This window comes from Podarcis bocagei (assembly GCF_964188305.1).
Source record: "Podarcis bocagei genome assembly, chromosome: 7".
NCBI classification, from domain to species: Eukaryota; Metazoa; Chordata; class Lepidosauria; order Squamata; family Lacertidae; genus Podarcis; species Podarcis bocagei.
The window spans coordinates 9,307,920-9,327,258 of record NC_138132.1 but is presented as its reverse complement, the minus strand read 5'-3'; the positions used below and the strand labels follow the sequence as shown (position 1 = coordinate 9,327,258).

Below are 19,339 nucleotides of genomic sequence, written 5' to 3'. Positions count from 1 at the left end.
TATGTGTTGGCATTCTACATATCTGGGCATGCTTCCCTAAACAAAAATGTTTTTAGCGGGTGCCGAAAAGAGTCCAGTAGGGACCGATGTCAACAGGCAGTGAGTTCCAAAGTTTAGGAAGCAGGAAAATTGGGAGGAAGGAGGCCAAGAGGCAGAGATGAACCCGGGTGGTGAAGAGTAACAGGTGTCTCCCCCTCCTGCTGTGACAAGCTCCCCTTCCTCCTGGTCTTCTATGCCCCACAAATTACCCAGAGATGCATCTTAAATAAAAGGACACATTCTTCTCATGTAAAAACACGCTGATTCCCAGACCGTCCGCGGGCCGGATTTAGAACGTGATTGGGCCGGATCCAGCCCCCAGACCTTTGTTTGCCTCCCCATACTATAGAGGGAAATGAGGGGGAGAGGGGGCCAGTGGCGTAGCGTGGGGGGTGCAGGGGGGGCCGGCCGCAACATCTGGGGGGGGGCCGTTCGCACTCGCAGCTCTCTGCCCCTACCTGGCTCACTCACTCTCTCTCACTGCAGTGCTGGCTGTGCGAATCCGATCCGAGCCGCTGGGTCGCCACCACTGTGGAGGGGGTGGGTGCCAGGCGTGCGGTGCGGAGAGACAGCGAGGGACTATCTGGGGCAGGGACAGTGCAGCGGCCGCCCAGCGCAGCGCTGAGCGCGGGAGAGAACCACACCAGACCAGAACAGGCAGCAGCAAGAAGAAGCTGGCAGCGGCGGCAGGTTAGGGGTTAGGGGGCGCAAATTACTTGCCTTGCCCCGGGTTAGGGGTTATTAAGTAGTGGGTTGACATAGCAGCCGGCACAGCGATTTCTTCAAGTAGCTCTTTTATTAAGATAAGCTGGAATAGAACTGACTGCGAACAGCTCAGCCGGCCTGTATTTATAGGCAGCCGGCTGTCAACATTGTAACCACAACAGCTCAGAGTTCCCGCCTAAACTAACTGCCGCGGACCTGAGTGAAAACTACCTACAGACCTGAGTGAAAACTATATACAGTATCCCCCTGTTGGCCCAGGGTGAAACTACACTACATAACACCCCTCCCCACCGAGATAAGGCGTTAGTTACAATCGTAATGGTTTCCTTATATACAGCACTACGCATAATGGTTCAATTAGGCACAAAAGCATATCGGTTACATTTCCCATACTTAGACCAACAGTGATACCTGTCCAACAACGTAGTCCTTTAAATGAGTTGGGCGCTTGGAAACTCTGCCAGACCGCCGGGGACTGGTAGCCACGTCCGGAGGGCCACACAGTTCTCGCTGAGGCTGTGGTGCGACCCTAGGTGGCGTTGGAACCAACTCCCCTGGATCCGCTGCTGTGGGTGGAGCCTCCGCAAGTGGAGTGGTCTGAGTCTGTTCTGAGACGGCTTGGTTCGGCTCCACGCGGGCAGTTTGCGAGGGAGGTGTAGGTGGGGCCTCGCCATCTGTACGTGTCTCTTCTGGAGCCGCAAGCGCAGTTGGGGGCACCTCGGTAGTGTCTAAGTCGCCAACCCTGCACCTAAGCTGGTTTATGTGCCGTCGCCACAAACGTCCGTCTTCGAGTGCCACCTGGTACGAGCGAGGTCCAGTGACTCCCACTACTGTGGCTGGCACCCAAGGAATGTCCCCCACATAGTTCCGGGCAAAGACCTGGTTTCCTGGGACAAATGACCGTGGTGCGTTGGCACAGCCTGGGGGTTCAGCCACGGCAAAGTCTGGGTGTAGCCGGTCGAGCGGTGACCTGAGGCGGCGGCCCATAAGCAGTTCAGCAGGACTCCTCCCTGTGGCCGCATGAGGAGTGATGTGCTGCACGAACAAGTATTCGGCGACCCGCTCATGCCAGTCTCCCCGGTCCAGGCGCGCCAGTGCCTCTTTTGTCGAGCGCACCATTCTTTCCGCTTGCCCGTTGCTGGATGGATGAAAAGGTGCCGTTAGGGCATGGCGGATGCCCAGTCCCAAAAGATACCGCTCAAACGTGCCTGACGTGAACTGCGGTCCGTTGTCAGAGACAAGGACATCAGGACACCCATGCGTTGCAAACAGGCCTCGCAGCACCCGGATGACAGCTTCGGTAGTGGTGGAGGGCATCAGGGCGACCTCCAGCCATTTGGAATAGGCGTCCACCACTACCATAAAGGTCCGGCCGTGAAAGGGGCCAGCCAGATCGATGTGCACCCTCGACCAGGGTGTCTTTGGCGTCTCCCAGGTGTGTCCCTTAGCTGCCGGTGGTGCAGGCCTCGACTCTTGGCATGCTTGACAGGCGGATACCCAGGCAGTGATGGCATCGTCCATATTAGGCCACCAGACGTAACACCGAGCCAACGCCTTCATTTTGACAATTCCCGGGTGGCCAACGTGCAGAGCCTCCAGGACGCGCTGACGGAGTCCCTGGGGAATCACGACGCGGTCTCCCCACAGCAGACAGCCGCGATGAGCTGAGAGTTCATGTTGTCTGGTTGCGAAGGGCTGGAACTCCGATGCAAAAGGCCCTTGTGGCCACCCCCTCCACACCCAGTTGAGCACCCGGCTGATGGTGCGATCCTGGGCAGACGCGGAGGCCACAGTGGCAGCCGATACAGGCGCTGCCGGAAGATCCTCAATCAGGAGGAGCGATGAAGCTGGAGCCGGGTCTTCCACAAATGCTGGAAGAGGGCAACGGCTGAGGGCGTCGGCATGGCCCATCGATTTCCCCGGGCGATGGATGAGCCGGTAATGGTAGGCAGCCAGGAAAACAGTCCATCGCAGCATGCGTGGTGAGAGGACCGGTGGAGTTGGACGATCACCGGCGAGGAGGCCTAGGAGTGGCTTGTGGTCAGTGATGAGGTCAAAAGTCCTGCCATAGAGGTATTCATGGAACCTCTTCACTGCAGCCACAAGTGCCAATGCCTCCTTGTCGAGCTGGCTGTAATTCCGTTCCGTCGGAGATAGTGTCCTGGAAAAGTAGGCGAGCGGTGCTTCTCTTCCATCTGGGAAACGGTGACTAAGGACAGCACCGATGCCAAAAGGTGAGGCGTCGCAGGCAAGGACCAGCGGCCTGGATTCACTGTACTGTACCAGCACACTGTCTGAAGAAAGGAGAGCCTTGACCGCGTTGAAGGCCGCCGTCTCTCGATGACCCCAGGCCCAAGGCGTCTTAGTGCTAAGGAGTCGGTGAAGAGGCTCAGCCACAGTGGCTTTGTGGGGCAGGAACATGTTATAAAAGTTCAGCAGCCCCAGGAATGCCTGCAACTCCGTTTTGTCCTTTGGGGTGGGGGCCTGCTGGATAGCGCGGATCTTGGATGTGGTTGGATGAAGGCCGGAGGCATCGATAAGATAGCCCAGGAACTCTACCTGTGGAACGGCAATCAGGCACTTCTCCCTCTTTACCTTGAGCCCGGCCTCCTGGAACCTGGTCAGCACGGCACGGAGGCGCTCGAACAGCTGCTGGTGTGATTCTGCAGACACCAAGACGTCATCAAAATATGGTACCATGCCCGGAAGCCCTTGCAGGAGACGCTCCATAAGGCTTTGGAAGATGCCAGGAGCCACACTCACCCCGAACTGCAACCGGCGGCAACGGAATGCCCCCCGGTGGGTGACGATCGTCTGGGCTTCAGCAGTGGCATCATCGACTGGCAGTTGTTGATAGGCTTGGGCAAGGTCCAGCTTAGCGAAGACCTTACCCTCACCCAGGGAATGCAGCAGGTGTTGGACAACAGGAACCGGATAAGCATGCTGCTGAAGTGCCTTGTTGATTGTGCACTTGTAGTCAGCGCAGATTCTCACCGACCCATCTGGCTTGACAGGCGTGACGATGGGGGTTTCCCACTTTGCGTGGTCAACGGGCTCCAAAACTCCTTGGGCGATCAGTTTGTCCAGTTGTTCGTCCACCTTAGCCTTGAGAGCAAAGGGAACCCGGCGTGGCTTAAGCTTGATGGGGGCGACTTGTGGATCAAGGCTAAAGGAGATGGGCGTACCAGTATATTGTCCCAAGGTGCCGTCAAAAACCTCGGCAAAGTCTTTGACCAGACCCTCAGTCTCTGCGTTAGAGATGCAGTTGATGCCGGTGACTTCCAGGCCGAGGGCATCAAACCAGTCTAGCCCTAGGAGGCTTGGCCGCTGACCTTCGACCACCACCAACCGGAGCAGGCCCGAAAAATCCTTGAAGGCGATCCGGAACCGGCCAACGCCTACCACGGGAATGTCGTTTCCCTGGTAGTCTCTCAGGTGTACGCCGTGAGAGTCGAGTTGCCTTTTGGATACTCTGGGTACCAGTCTTTTGATGGTGCTCCATGACACGACGGACAGGGCAGACCCGGTGTCGATCTCCATGTCACATGGAGCTCCTTCAATGAGCACCGTGACGTTCAGCTTGCGTCGCGTAGACGAGTCGGTTTGGCCAATCGTGGTTCCAGACGGGCAGCGGCAGTTGGTGAGAGCGAAACAACTTTCCTTGGCAGACTGGAGTGAAGACTTGAACTTGCGAGTCGATGAAGGGGGGGGTGTCAGACGGAGCCGATCGGCAGACCTTAGCGATGTGGCCCCTTCTGGAACACCTCCTACAGATGGCGTCTCTGAATCGACACTTGGCACGGGAATGGTCGCCTCCGCAGCCAGCACATTCCGGTTGGCCCTTGGACTTCTGTTGGAGCTTCCTGCGCTCCCGCTTTGTCTGGTGCACGTCATCGTCTTCACTGGAGGATGCCTCATCATTGCTGGCCTCTTCATGATGCACCGGAACTGGCCCCCTAGCAAGACGCGGGCTGCTGGACTTGCGGATCTCCTGGGCGGAGCGTTCAGCAGCTTCTGAGGCCACAGCCTCCTCAATGGCTTTCTGTAGCGTGAGGTCTGGCTTGGCTAGGAGACGCCGTTGCAGATGGATGTCCCGGACCCCGCAGACGATTCGATCCATCAGGGCATCGTCTAAGTCTCGGAACTCACAGTGCATTGCAGCCTGTCGCAGGGCGGTGGCGTAGTTGTTGATTGACTCCCCCTCTGCCTGGTTCCGGTGGTAGAACGCATGGCGGGCAGCAATCTTGGACGGCTTTGGTGCGTAGTGGTTGCGGAGCTTCTCTTGGATCGTGTCCCATGGTGTTGCCTGGACTGCTTCAGGCGCAACCAATGCTCGGGCCGTCTCAAACACCTCAGGCCCACAGAGGCTGAGGAATAGGCCCCGCTTCCGATCCACTGATACTGCTGTCAGCTCGTTGGCTTGGAGGTAGCAGTCGAACCGAGCGAGGTAGGAGTCCCATGACTCAGAGGCTGGCACAAACGGCGGTAGAGGCACAAATGAAGCCATGATTCCGATGCCGGCGTGAAGGGCGATGGATGGAACACAGTGCTCTAGCCAGAACAGTCAGCTCTGAATTGGTTCTGCTCAGTGATTTCGCTCAGTGATTTCGCTCAGTGATTTCGCTCTGTGATTTAGCTCAGTTCAGAGGCTGGCCGCATCTGGCTGTGCTCTGATGTCCATCCAATCCCATCCTCGTCGCCAGTATTAAGTAGTGGGTTGACATAGCAGCCGGCACAGCGATTTCTTCAAGTAGCTCTTTTATTAAGATAAGCTGGAATAGAACTGACTGCGAACAGCTCAGCCGGCCTGTATTTATAGGCAGCCGGCTGTCAACATTGTAACCACAACAGCTCAGAGTTCCCGCCTAAACTAACTGCCGCGGACCTGAGTGAAAACTACCTACAGACCTGAGTGAAAACTATATACAGTATCCCCCTGTTGGCCCAGGGTGAAACTACACTACATAACAGGGGTGCTGACAACCCACGCTACGTCGCTGGAGGGGGCTCACCCACCTGCGAAGGGAGCCCATCTAGGAGAAGGAAAACTCAGTTGGAAGACCCAGGAGCTACCCACACTGGAAGAATGGCAGATGAAAGTGATGGACTACATGGAATTGGCAGAAATGACTGGCAGAATTCGCGACCAGGGAGAAGAGTCGGTGGAGGAAGATTGGAAAAAATTTAAAGACTACTTGCAGAAGCACTGTAAAATTAAGGAATATTAAAATGATGTTTGATTGAAAAGAAGTGGTATTGGTAAAAAGAATCTTAAGAAAATGTAAATGGGGATTGATAAAGGATAAATGCTAGAGGGTAAGGATTTGCTGAACTTAATATCTGAACTGGAATACAAAATGGGAGGTGTGAGGAGGTCAAGAAACTAGTGAATGAAGTAAAAGAGATGAAAATATTAATCTATTTTCTGTTCTGCTTTTTGGGTTCTCTTTTCTTTCTTTTCTTCCTTTCTTTTGCTAATTGTTTTTTACTGTGTATTTTGTTTTGTTTTGTTATTGTATGTTTTTATTCTTGAAGTTTTTCTTATGTTTAAATTTTGAAACTTTTTATTGTTTGTGAAATTTTAATAAACATTATTTTTAAAAAAAAATAGGAGAAGGAAAACTCAGATCCTCAACCTCTGCTGCCTTGCGGTCTATCTTCGGGAGAAGAAAAGGAGTAAACCCTACACAAATCCAGTGTGGAATCCCTAAAACAGTTGGGTTGCCTCCTTCTGGCAACTCCTGCAGCCAAACGTCTTGCCCTGCTTTCCTTTGGACCCCATCAGTGAGACTGAGAGGGGGGGTCTTGTCTTCTGAGCCGCCCAGGACCTCCAACCACACTGACCAGGCCTGCACCCCGGAGAGGTCGCTTTGGTGCTGCTAATGCAGCAGAAACAACGCAGGAGGCAGCAGCTACGAGTTCCCGTTCTCTGCAGCCACAGCAGGTGCTGTGATTCTCCAGAGGTTTGGCTGTGCCCCCAGAGGCACACTCCATTGTCTCTCGACACAGCAAGAACAAAGTTGCATGGGAGGCAGAAAATGCTCCCTAGGATTTGTTTACGGTTTCACCGACAATGTGATTTGGGCATGTTAACTGCACATAAATCATTCACATTAAAATTAAGAGTAAAATTAAACGGCCACGAAAGCTGCAAGCAGCCATGGGCTTTCCTCCTTCTCCAAGACGCCCTTCCTGGTCTTGGACAACCCAAAACATCCCAAGGCTGTAAATTCACTCTCTTAATAAGATAATAATAATAATAATAATAATAATAATAATAATAATAATAATAATAATTTTTATTTATACCCCACCCTCCCCGGCCAGAGCCGGGCTCAGGGAGCGCAACTGGGTCGCCCACACCAGGCGCAGAGCCCTAGAGGGAGCCACCACCATAATAATAATAAATTTTATTTATACCCCGCCCTCCCCAGCAGAGCCGGGCTCAGGGCGGCTAACACCAGTACAATTACAGTCAAATCATAATGGGGGGGAGGGAACCAATTTAAAATACAGGTTAAAATGCAATTTAAAATTGCTGCCTCATTTTAAAAGTAGCCCATAGATCAAAACCATAAGGGGAGGGAAACATAAGGGTCGGACTGAGTCCAAACCAAAGGCCAGGTGGAACAGCTCTGTCTTGCAGGCCTTGCGGAAAGATGTCAAGTCCCGCAGGGCCCTAGTCTCTTGTGACAGAGCGTTCCGCCAAGTCGGGGCCAGTAATGAAAAGGCCCTGGCCCCAGTTGAGATCAGTGCTTTATATTAGCCCATTCTTGCAGTGCCACAGGTTGCCAGCCTTTTTGCCCCTGACAGAAGCTGCGTGCATTGCAACAGCTGTAGGACAGGCAGTAATTCAACAGATGGAGCTTTCCCAATGACAGGAATAGCTGCTTCTGCTAAAGGCACCGAGACTGGAAAAGGGATGGACAGAGAAACACAGAAAGTTGCCTTACCATTAGTCCATCTATAAAATTACTCACGGGATGAAGATAGCGGACCCAGAAACATTTTTTTCTCAAAGCAACATAATTAGCAGGAAACTAAAATATTATCTTATAAAGATTTCGAAAGTGAACATTACGAAGGAGGCCAACTACGGAATGCACATTTAACGCAGCAAAGTTAACAACAACAAAAGTTAAGCATTTCCAAAGAAAACATGACTGAAGGAAGTCAAATGCAAAATGCACATTTAAATCAGAATAATTTACAAGAGAATAAAATATTATCCTAAGCGCCTGTAGGATAACTCAGTTGGCAGAACAAGAGACTGAGGTTGTAGATTTAGGCACCACATTGGGCAAACAGATTCCTACCTTCCAACTTTAGGATTCAATCTTAGCCCCATTCTTTTGCAAGGAGAGAATGAGGTGGCAATTGTACAGTCTCGCTCAGCCAGGAAGCAGAAAAGAGGCAAACAGAACTGATGTCACCTGCAGCCACTTCCAGCAGTGAGAGGAAGTCATCGTTATTTTACAAACCAGGGTAGAATCATAGAATCATAGAGTTGGAAGAGACCACAAGGGCCATCGAGTCCAACCCCCTGCCAAGCAGGAAACGCCATCAGAGCACTCCTGACATATGGTTGTCTAGCCTCTGCTTAAAGACCTCCAAAGGAGGAGACTCCACCACACTCCTTGGCAGCAAATTCCACTGTCGAACAGCTCTTACTGTCAGGAAGTTCTTCCTAATGTTTAGGTGGAATCTTCTTTCTTGTAGTTTGGATCCATTGCTCCGTGTCCGCTTCTCTGGAGCAGCAGAAAACAACCTTTCTCCCTCCTCTATGTGACATCCTTTTATATATTTGAACATGGCTATCATATCACCCCTTAACCTCCTCTTCTCCAGGCTAAACATGCCCAGCTCCCTTAGCTGTTCCTCATAAGGCATCATTTCCAGGCCTTTGACCATTTTGGTTGCCCTCCTCTGGACACGTTCCAGTTTGTCAGTGTCCTTCTTGAACTGCGGTGCCCAGAACTGGACACAGTACTCCAGGTGAGGTCTGACCAGAGCAGAATACAGTGGCACTATTACTTCCCTTGATCTAGATGCTATACTCCTATTGATGAGGCCCAGAATTGCATTGGCTTTTTTAGCTGCCGCGTCACACTGTTGGCTCATGTCAAGTTTGTGGTCAACCAAGACTCCTAGATCCTTTTCACATGTACTGCTCTCAAGCCAGGTGTCACCCATCTTGTATTTGTGCCTCTCATTTTTTTTGCCCAAGTGCAATACTTTACATTTCTCCCTGTTAAAATTCATCTTGTTTGTTTTGGCCCAGTTCTCTAATCTGTCAAGGTCGTTTTGAAGTGTGATCCTGTCCTCTGGGGTGTTAGCCACCCCTCCCAGTTTGGTGTCATCTGCAAATTTGATCAGGATGCCCTTGAGTCCATCATCCAAGTCGTTGATAAAGATGTTGAATAAGACCGGGCCCAAGACAGAATCCTGTGGCACCCCACTAGTCACTCTTCTCCAGGATGAAGAGGAACCATTGATGAGCACCCTTTGGGTTCGGTCAGTCAGCCAGTTACAAATCCACTGAGTGGTAGCATAGTCAAGACCACATTTTACCAGCTTCTTTATCATGGGGCACCTTGTCAAATGCCTTGCTGAAATCAAGGTAGGCTACATCCACTGCATTCCCTTCATCTACCAGGCTTGTAATTCTGTCAAAAAACGAGATCAGGACTGGGCAGTAATTATTTGGGTCCTCTCTTTTCCCCTTTTTGAAAATAGGGACAACATTTGCCCTCCTCCAGTCTGCCGGGACTTCGCCTGTTCTCCAGGAATTCTCAAAGATGACTGCCAGTGGTTCTGAGATCACATCTGCCAGTTCTTTTAATACTCTTGGATGCAGTTCATCTGGCCCTGGAGACTTGAATACATCTAGACTAGCCAAGTATTCTTGTACTATCTCCTTAGTTATTCTGGGCTGTGTTTCCTCTGCTGAATCATTTGCTCCAAATTTTTCAGGTCGGGCATTGTTTTCTTTATCGGAGAAGACTGAGGCAAAGAAGGCATTGAGGAGTTCAGCCCTTTCTGTGTCCCCTATTTGCATTTCACCATATTCTCTTCTGAGTGACCCCACTCTTTCTTTGTTCTTCCTTTTGCTACGAACATACCCATAAAAGCCTTTTTTGTTGCTTTTAACCTCTCTAGCAAGCCTGAGTTCATTCTGTGCTTTAGCTTTTCTGACTTTGTGTCTACACGTGCTGGCTATTTGTTTGAATTCCTCTTTGGTGGTTTCCCCCCTTTTCCATTTTTTGTACACATCATTTTTTAATCTTAACTCAGTTAAAAGTTCTTTAGATAGCCACCCTGGCTTCTTTAGGCACCTTCCATGTTTCCGTCTCATTGGTATTGCCTGAAGTTGTGCTTTTACTATCTCCCTCTTAACAAACTCCCAGCCATCATGAACTCTCTTTCCTTTTAGTATTACTGTCCATGGGATCTCACCCAGCACTTCCCTAAGTTTTATGAAGTCGGCTTTCATAAAGTCAAGAAATTGAGTCCTAGTATGCTTGGCTGCTCCTTTCCACTGTATAGTAAACTTCAGAAGAGCATGATCACTCACGCCTAATGATCCTTCCACTTCTACCCCACTAACCAGGTCATCAACATTGGTTAGGACCAGATCTAAAATGGCTGTTCCTCTTGTTGCTTCTCCCACTTTCTGGACAATGAAGTTGTCTGCAAGGCCAGTGAGGAATCTGTTTGACCTTATGCTCTTGGCTGAGTTTGACATCCAACAAATATCCGGGTAATTGAAGTCCCCCATTACTACTATCTCCCTTCCTTTTGCATGCTTGGCCATCTGTTCCAGGAAGGCATCATCTATGTCCTCCATTTGGTTTGGGGATCTATAGTAAACTCCCACAATGAGGTCACTGTTATTCTTCTCTCCCTTAATTTTGACCCAAATGCTCTCACTTTGGCTTTGAGGTTCTAAATCTTGGATCTCTTCACAGGTATACACATCCCTGACATATAACGCCACTCCTCCTCCTTTCTTGTCTGGTCTGTTTCTCTGAAATAGATTGTATCCCTCCATTATTACATTCCAGTCGTGGGACTTATCCCACCAGGTTTCAGTGATGCCTATTATGTCATATTTAGTTTGCTGTACCAAGAGCTCAAGCTCATCTTGTTTATTTCCCATGCTTTGCGCATTAGTGTACAGACATTGAAGTCCATTAATCATTCCCCCGTATCTCTTATTTAAGGATTTTTTCCTCCCACCACTAGGTCTGCATGCTGTTTGCTCCATTTGGTCTATGACATTTGGATGATCATCTTCATCAATTGATAGACTCCTACCTTCAGGAGCACTGTCTCCCTCCCCCACATTAGTCAGTTTAAAGCCCTCCTGATGAGGTTTCTGAGATTTTTGGCAAAAACATTCCTCCCAACCGTTGTGAGGTGCAGCCCATCGCTTGCCAGAAGTCCAGTAGTCAGTGCCGGATTTACGTATAAGCTAAACAAGCTATAGCTTAGGGCCCCATTCTCTTGGGGGCCCCCAAAAAAATTTAAAGGAAAAAGAAACCGGATGTACATTTCCAAAATATAAGATAAAAAACAAATAAAATAAAACCTACATACAGCAACAGTGTTTTGTGTTGTGCAGGCTCCTATAATGGGCCCCGCCTGCTAGCTTGCTCCCTAAAATATCACGGGTTTGCTTATATCTATATATAGGGTACCTACATTCTGCTATTTATAATTATTAGTAGTTTGCATCATATATTTACACCTATTATTATTAAATGTTATAGCAAGTTTCTAGAGACTAGATTATGTCTTTGTAAATTGTGTTTCTAAAGGAACTTTTGTTATTGCCAAATGCCAATGTGTTTGCATTATTAAATTTGTTATGGATAAAAAAATCATTTTAAGTTAGAGCTTAATAATTATTTCACTATTGATATACTTCTTCTTAATTGCATGTATTTCAGTTCAACAATTACTTTGATAAAAGACATATTTTGTTATGTGCAAATGGCTTTAAATACCTATTAGGTCCGTAAATTACCATATAGCATATGTTCAACACAAAAAACAGCGACAATTTGTTGTTGACAAAGGACAGCTGGACACAGAAAGGGCCCCGTTACCTTCAGTAGCTGAGGGGCTCAAATTTGTTAAGTCCCCATTTCCATCAGACCCAACCAGCGTGACCCATGGCAAGGGATGATGGGAGCTGTAGTCCAGTCCCTCCCTTTCCTGGGTTGGAGCAAAAACTTCTCGGAGGGGGGGGGGTTGTGTTCATAGAAGCCGACAAGGACAAGGAAGATCGGTTTGTGAAAGAGGTGCAACTTCTGCAAAGCAACGTATAAAATGCATTGGGGGTTTGGGGAGTTTTTTTGCAGCCCGGTTGTGTCTTCGCAAAACAGGGAATTGGAGATTTCACCTGCAGAGGCAAGGATTTCACCTTGGTGCCCAAAACGGAAATTTTTAGTTTAGAGAAAAAGCGGGTAAGGGGAGACAGGATTGAAGTTTATAAAAAAATATATTTGTGGAATGGAGAAAGTAGAGAATAAGTACTTCTTTATGCAGCAAATATTTTCTCCCCTTAAATCTTTTTTTATTGATTTTCTATCTTTTACAAATTGGTCCCCAATTAAAACAAATTTAATATTTCTTTCCTTCCAAATCTGACTTCCCATATACCCTCCTAGATGCATCGATGGTTCTCCTGACTGTTGCATGTATCCCCCCCCCCCAATTATTCCAATTTATCTGCAAATGTTACAGATTACCTTACATGACAATATATTTACTTTTTTAACTCGACTCCTTTTCAAATTATTGATTGATTGATTGATTCGATTTATACACCAGCTGTCATCAAAATATCTCAGGGTGGTTCGCAGAGTAAAATACAAGATAAAACACATGTAAACAATTAAAGCGAAACAACAAAACAATAACACACAAACCCCTTCCCAGATAAAGGGAAGTCATAAAGGTAAACGACCCCTGACAGTTAAGTCCAGTCGTGAACGACTCTGGGGTTGCAGCACTCATCTCACTTTACTGGCCAAGGGAGCCGATGTTTTGTCCACAGACAGTTTTTCCGGGTCATGTGGCCAACATGACTAAGCCGCTTCTGGCGAAACCAGAGCAGCGCACGGAAATGCCGTTTACCTTCCCGCCGGATTGGTACCTATTTATCTACTTGCACTTTGACGTGCTTTCAAACTGCTAGGTTGGCAGGAGCAGGGACTGAGCAACGGGAGATCACCCCGTCGTGGGGATTCGAACTGCCAGTCTTCTGATCAGCAAGCCCTAGGCTCAGTGGTTTAGACCACAGCGCCACCCGCGCTCTATTCTGCCTTGGTCAGACCACACCTGGAGTCCTGTGTCCAGTTCTGGGTGCCACAATTTGAGAAGGACATTAACAAGCTGGAATGCTTGCAGAGGAAGGCGACCAAGATGATGTTGATGATGATTATGATGATTAACAACAACAACAACAACAATTTTATTATATATACCCCACCCATCTGACTGGGTTTCCCCAGCCACTCTGAGCGGTTCACAACAGAACACTAAAAACAGAATAAAACCCCAAACATTAAAAACTTCCCTAAACAGGGCTGCCTTCAGATGCCTTCTAAAAGTCAGATAGTTGCTTATTTCCTTGACATCTGATGGGAGGGCGTTCCACAAAGAGGGTGCCACTACCGAGAAGGCCCTCTGCCTGGTTCCCTGCAACCTCACTTCTTGCAGGGAGGGAACCCCCAGAAGGCCCTCGGAGCTGGACCTTAGTGGGTCTGGAAACCAAGCCTTATGAGGAACGGTTGAAGGATCTGCGTATGTTTAGCCTGGAAAAGAAGAGACTGAGAGCAGATATGAGTTACAAGAAATGAGATTCCGACTAAACATCAGGACAGGGGCAGATTTTGGTAGTATGGCACCCTGAGCGAGGGCCTAAATTTGGCACCCCCAAGTGAACATTCTCAATTATGGATCTTCTCAATTGTGCACCCCATCGGCCCAGTGCTCTGTGTGGGGGAACGTCCCACACTGCCCTAAATCTGGTGCTGACCAGGAAGAACTTCCTGACACTAAGAACAGTGGAATGGACTCCTTCGGGAGGTTGTGAACTCTCCTTCCTTGGATATTTTTCAGCGGAGGTTGCGTGGCCACCTGCCATGGATGCTTTAGCTGAGATTCCTGCATCGCAGGGGGTTAGACTAGATGGCTCTAGTTGGAGCTTTTGGGACATTTGGGACATTTGGACTTAAAAGTAACAAGAAACAAGATTTGGGCTCCACTTTTGAACATGGAGGTCTGGTTGGAAGAAACATAGACCCTATTGGGACAGAGCTTCTCCGAGAACTGATGTCTAATATAAAGGACTACCAAAAAAACCGGCAGAGAGGGACTGAGAGAGATTTGAGGGCCTCGGACGTAAGATCTCCAGGCTGATAGCTGATGGACTGATGGACATTTTATGGGGATCGAAACCAGGAAAGGGGGGAAGTGAGAGTCTTGGAATCCAAAGGGTGTATAATTATATGTTGTTTTTCTGTTATGTTGTTTTGCAATTAATATAAAAATTGGGAAATTCGTGGAAGGGAATCTGGGTCGACCCTAGAAAAGGGTGTAAAGAATGAGTATTGTTTAAGTTGAGGTTTATAAGTTAAAATTGGTTAATTAAGATGAATTAAGTATAATAATAATAATAAGGTAAAAGTTGGGGATAAGAACTTGCTGAGCTAATTTTTGGAATTGGAATACAAGAAGGGGAGGTGTGGGGAAGTCAGGGAAAGATGTTAAGAAAATAAGGATTGGAAACTATACTTGTTATGTGTGTTTTGTTTGTGTGTTTGTTTAAAACTTTAATAAAAATGTATTTTTTAAAAAATAGACTAGATGGCTCTAGGGGTCCCTTCCAACTCTACCCTTCTATGATTCTTTGAAGTACCATCTCCAGAAGCCAAACTCTCCAGAGCGCCTATTGCTAGCGTTCCACACCAGCTCTTGAAGAAACAGGGTGTGTGTGTGTGTGTGTGTGTGTGTGTGTGTGTGTGTGTGTGTGTATTTTTAGAGGTTTAACCCAGAGACACCCTAACTCTCCCCCGCCCCAGCCTCCCCAAACTGCCCCTCCCCATCTCTGGCTCCACAGGCTTCTGAGGCCAGGCCGCCAGGGAGCAGCTGGGCGGAGAGTGTGGAAATCTTGATGATTAGTTTGTTTTTTAGACGCAGGGATTTGTGGCTGATTAACCTTAATCCGTTCAGTGTGATGGAACCCCATATGCGACTGGGCTTCAGTGAAAGGGGGGGGGCCACGGGACGGGGAGGGGAGAAAGCGGGCACAAATAAGGAGAACAGAGCAGGCTGCCGTCCATGGAAGCTCACACCGCAATAAATTTGTTAGGGCACGCTTCCCCTGCCGTCCATGGAAGCTCACACCGCAATAAATTTGTTAGGGCACGCTTCCCCAACCCCGTGCCCTCCCAGTGCACTGTCCGGGTGTGCTGGGAGTTGGAAGTCCAACGCATCTGGAGAGCAACAGGTTGGCAAAGTTTGCCTTGAAAGCTTAAGGCTGCTTTAAGGTGCCACAGTGCAGTACTGGCACATCTTTTTGTTGTTGCTAAAAAGCGTGGCACGCACTGCAAGAACTTCACGGTGAGTACTGGCACCAGTTTTTCTAGAAGCACCGCTGGTTTTCCTCCAGCAGACTAAGAACGGTGGCTTTCCGGTGAAAACGCCCACCCTTCAGAAATATATAGATAAATGCCATCCCAGCGCATACCTGTCAAGGCTCCTCCAGATGAACTGTTTATAGAGCATACATCCTGATTTTACGTCCACAAAGCTCATGCAGAGAGGTTAGATCGCATCCAGGTCTTTACTGAGCTTCTGCTCTGCTTTGCTTGCAAGGTTGTTCATCTACGACGTGGGTAGGCAAATTAAGGCCCGGGGGCCGGATCCAGCCCAATCGCCTTCTAAATGTGGCCTGCAGACGGTCCGGGAATCAGTGTGTTTTTACATGAGTAGAATGTGTCCTTTTATTTAAAATGCATCTCTGGGTTATTTGTGGGGCATAGGAATTCGTTCATTTTTTATTTATTTTTCAAAATATAGTCTGGCCCCCCCACAAGGTCTGAGGGACAGTGGACCGGCCCCCTGCCGAAAAAAGTTTGCTAACCCCTGTTCTAAGACAATGAACGTTTCTCCCGATTTGATTTGATCGCATGGCATTTATACAACTCCCCGCCCACCTTTTGTCCGCCCCACACTTTTCAATGCGTTCCCCCATCTCTCCTAACTGTGGTAAAAGTCTGTGTCCCTTAAAGTGGACACGGGTTGCGCTAAAGCAAATGGAGCCCCTGAAACCAATTTACCGTATTTTTTGCTCTATAAGACTCACTTTTTCCCTCCTAAAAAGTAAGGGGAAATGTGTGTGCGTCTTATGGAGCGAATGCAGGCTGCGCAGCTATCCCAGAAGCCAGAACAGCAAGAGGGATTGCTGCTTTCACTGCGCAGCGATCCCTCTTGCTGTTCTGGCTTCTGAGATTCAGAATATTTTTTTCCTTGTTTTCCTCCTCCAAAAACTAGGTGCGTCTTGTGGTCTGGTGCGTCTTATAGAGCGAAAAATACGGTAATTGTGCAAACCTAAATTTACGGAATGCGCTGGAGCCCGTTTCCCCAAAAAGAGGCAGGTTGGACAGAGGCGCCCATGATCACACAGCAAATGCGCCATAGCTCAGAGACAGAGCACCAAATGTTGATGCACCCTCTTCTCCTGTAGGGGGCACACACATACAATGGAAGACTGTACATGAAGATCATAGAATTGCAGAGTTGAAAGGGACCGCAAGGGTCATCTAGTCCAACCCCGTGCTGCAGGAATATTTTGCCTCCAGAAGTGTTTTGTTCTGTAGCTCAACTGCCTACAACATGTGAGGTCCAGCACCGAGGTCCTTCTGGCAGTTCCCTCACTGCGAGAAGACAAGTTACAGGGAACCAGGCAGAGGGCCTTCTTAGTAGTGGCGCCCGCCCTGTGGAACACCCTCCTACCAGATGTCAAAGAGAACAACAACTACCAGACTTTTAGAAGACATATGAAGGCAGCCCTGTTTAGGGAAGCTTTTAATGTTTGATGTATCACAGTATTTTAATATTCTTTTGGAAGCCGCCCAGAGTGGCTGGGGAATCCCAGCCAGATGGGCGGGGTATAAATAATAAATTATTATTATTATTATTATAAGTGAAGCCACAGCTGATGGGAAACAACCCAATACTGGAGAAAGCCATTGTGCCCTGCTTTTCAAGCTGCATACACACACAATACACTTAAAGCATGTGGCTTCCCTTTTAAAAAAGCCCATGGGAATTATACTTCACCCCTTGCAGAACTATAATTCCCATCAACAAACCGAAGTTCTCCAGAATTCCTTGGAGGAAGTCACATGCTTCCAATGCATTGCGTGTCTGTAGCTTTCAGCACAGACCAAGTTCCTTTTACTGATTTTTTTTTGGCCACTCTAGGCACAGGATAGTTATTTCCAGTGCTTTTTTCCTGGGGGTACACAGGGGTACGCATACCCCTAAACATTTTGGGAATCTTTGTGCTTTTGTCCATTTACTGCATTTGTTTTTCCCTATTTGATCTATAAAACGGTGATTTTCTTGAGTAAAAATGAGAGTAAACATATTTTTTTAGGGGGAAAAGCACGGGTTCTTTCCCTTATTTGCCTGGGTCTTCGACAACAGCCTCGCATGCAGACATTTAGCGCAAAGATTTCCCTAATCGACATGACCCAAAGTTTCACCTGTTAAATTTCTGTGTATCTCAGGCTGTTGCTAATGGTATAGGAGGAGCAGCTTGAAGAAAAGGTGGCCATTGTGTTGCAGGGGCTGTGCTGGAAAGAACAGCAGCAACCTTGAGTTTTGCACATGTGACACATAAACACACGCACACATGGAATCTGATCATAATTTTTCTGAACGGCGCGGCCTCTTCCTAGTGGCAGAACCTGGCACGGCCTCCCTCCGGTTCATTATATAAATGAGAGCAAGCTGGGAGGAAAGCTGGGCTTGAAAGCTCTCCAAAAGCAAGGGCAGCCTTGCCTCTCGAGTCGAGCATGAGATGTGTGCGTTGCAGCTTCTCTCCGGAAAGAGATGATAGCCATGAAGCTTCTGACTCGACCCACCAAACACACACACACCAAAACAAAAACACACTCCAGATATTGCCCTTATACAAGTTGGGAATACATGCCGGACAAAGGGGTGGGTGGCGGGTGAGAGATTATTCTGTTCAAAGAGGATTAACACTTGGTGACAAGGCATCCACCATCCTCTGATGTTCCTCGCTCTTTTCTCGTGTACCATTTTCGCTCAATGATAATTTCCTTTTGCGCAGATTGTTTCCCGTACCAAGTAACTTAAAAGACCCACATGATGAATTCATCAGCTACAGATCATGCATACCCTCCAACATTTCTCTCATGAAGATAGGGACATCATATTCAGCTTTATTATTATTATTATTATTATTATTATTATTATTATTATTATTATTATATGCCCCAGTGCTTTTTTCCTTAAAAAATGTTTAGGGGTACTCTCATTTTGACTCCAGAAAATCTCAATTTTATAGTTCAAAAAGGGGGGAAATAGATACAGTAAATGGACAAAAGTACGAAGATTCACAAAATGTTTAGGGGTACGTGTCAGTATATTTCATTCTCCCGTTGCTGGATGTGTGATTGTTACATCGCATGTCTGTGTTTACTTTCCAGACTTGGAAAGTGTGAGGACGGAAGCCAGTCTTATCTTTTCCGCTGTATTGTACTTTTATACTTTCTCTCTCTCTCTCAGAGAAGATGTGAGAGGATGCCATGATTGCTTTGTCCTGTATACATTGCTGAATAAATTAGAATGCCACGCCTCCTCTCCACATCGCTTCTGCTATACTCTGCTGTGTGAGTGTGCACATATCTGAGGATATGTGTCGCTGGTGCGCACCAGGACTGAAGATTTATGAACGTCCTAGACTGTGCTTCATAAGAAAGACGTCCAGAGAGGTTTGTCTCATTCCGGGGGCTGTGGGTGCCCCCCCAGGCGTGTTCTGACAGTATGCGTACCCCTGCGTCACCCCAGAAAAAAGCACTGCTCTGCCCATCTGACTTGGTTGCCCCAGCAATTCTGGGAGGCTCCCAACACATATAAATACATAATTTAACATTTAAAAACTTCCCTGTACAGGGCTGCCTTTGGATGTCTTCTAGACGCTGAATAGTTACTTATCTCTTTGGCTTGGGGGTCTCATAACTTCGTACCCTCCAATGTTTCTCCACTGCAGATGGTGACAACAGTCACGAAATTAAAAGACGCCTGCTTCTTGGGAGAAAAGCAATGACAAACCTAGACAGCATCTTAAAAAGCAGAGACATCACCTTGCCAACAAAGGTCTGTATAGTTAAAGCTATGGTTTTCCCAGGAGTGATGTATGGAAGTGAGAGCTGGACCATAAAGAAGGCTGATCGCCGAAGAATGGATGCTTTTGAATTATGGTGCTGGAGGAGACTCTTGAGAGTCCCATGGACTGCAAGAAGAT

The 19,339-nt window shown here is 48.0% G+C and overlaps 1 protein-coding gene and 1 long non-coding RNA gene across 2 annotated transcripts in view; one reads left to right on the top strand and one right to left on the bottom strand.

Annotated features, from left to right (window-relative positions):
* The window catches only part of LOC308590505 (homeobox protein otx5), a 78,623-nt gene extending 66,697 nt beyond the window's left edge, over positions 1–11,926 (bottom strand). Inside the window, exon 1 of the mRNA XM_081200612.1 lies at positions 11,877–11,926. The gene's annotated coding sequence lies outside the window, so the exon portion shown is untranslated. The remainder of the gene's footprint in view (positions 1–11,876) is intronic.
* The window catches only part of LOC308590683, a 122,079-nt gene that overhangs the window by 89,920 nt on the left and 12,820 nt on the right, over positions 1–19,339 (top strand). The gene's annotated exons all lie outside the window — the stretch shown is intronic.